The sequence below is a fragment of the Arachis duranensis genome, chromosome 1, assembly GCF_000817695.3.
Source record: "Arachis duranensis cultivar V14167 chromosome 1, aradu.V14167.gnm2.J7QH, whole genome shotgun sequence".
NCBI classification, from domain to species: domain Eukaryota; kingdom Viridiplantae; phylum Streptophyta; class Magnoliopsida; order Fabales; family Fabaceae; genus Arachis; species Arachis duranensis.
In genome coordinates this window covers 94,726,595-94,728,001 of record NC_029772.3, presented here as the reverse complement: position 1 = coordinate 94,728,001, position 1,407 = coordinate 94,726,595, and positions in this window count along the sequence as shown.

The following is a 1,407-nucleotide window of genomic DNA, read 5'->3' as shown; positions in this document are numbered from 1 at the left end:
GATGGATTTGGAAACGTTGATTTGAAATTCCAGTCATGCTAAGTTGTGGTTGAGTACTTGAGGGAATAAGTGATGGAACTAATACTTGGCGAGAAATCAAAGTGGCATAGCGGAAGCTTGCTAAAAGCGTTAGCATAGTATGGTAATAATAAGAAAAAGTGGAGTATGATTAGAAATGCTTTATGCTTTGAGTACTTAAAAGTTTAGTGAGCTTATACAGATACTGATTCTCGATAATTGGAATTAATTGCGGCGGTGAGCCTTAATGGTTCTGAAATGGATGAGGAAATTATCATTGATGCATAGTCGGATTTAGATGATGATTGAGTGTAAGTTGTCGTGTTTGAGAGATGAGTGCTATGATGTTTGGTCATGGTGACCTTGGATTTAGATCAAGATTTGTAATGATCGGTTTCATAGGAATCGTTTGGAAACCTTTAAATTGCAATACTGATGCGGTACTGAGATTGGTTTGAGGGAACCCGTGACGGGTGGTAAACTCCAATTTTTGGGGAGGTGCTGTTGAATTTCTTTTTCCCAAGAATTTGAAGGAGTGTTGGTTATATTTTTGAAAATGATCTTTGATCTGGGTGACTTCAACAAAAGAGATGTGTCTCGAAAGCTTTTATAGATTAGTAAAACAAAGCGGATTCTTAAGAGTCAGCTTCTTAGTCCAAACTCATTGAATTCTAAAAACAAAGAAAGCTTTGATTGATTATAGTGATGTGGGATGATGGCTATGATTAACGAAGATGGCAATATTATTGATGACATGATTTGAGATTTAATAGGGTGTGGGTTGATGAGACGATAAAAGTAAGGAACGAGGCTGTTGGTCGGTATTGAACGAATGACCGAGACCCTTGAAGATAGAAAAATCAGAGCGCGGTAGCGGAAGCGCGTAGAGTAAAAGGACATTGGAACTGTTATGTGTTGAATATAAAGGCAGACTACGCTCGCGTACTCGTAGTGATGGATGGAATTTTCGAGGGCGAAAATTTCTGTTAGGGGGGTAGAATGTAATACCCGGTCTAACCGAAATTAATTAAATAATGAGTTAAGTAGGAGCAAATATGATTGAAAGATTTGGCGATTGGAATTTGATGATTTAAATATGATATCTGGATTCAGTGAATTTTTCCGAGTCAGAAGACATAGTTTTCTGCGTAAAAGCGCGCAGTGGAATTTTGACCGGCAGTACCGGCTGAGACCTGTCTGGTACTGCAGCTGAGAAAATTGATTATGAGTAAATAAGATTAAGAAATGAGGAATTATAATTAGGGGAGGTAGAAATATTTGAAGTGCGATTTGGAGCGCTAATCTTAAAGGTTTTGGCCCAAAATTGGGTCAACGGACAAAAATAAGTGAACCGGGCCTAAGTGGGCCCAAGACCCAACATATATAAAT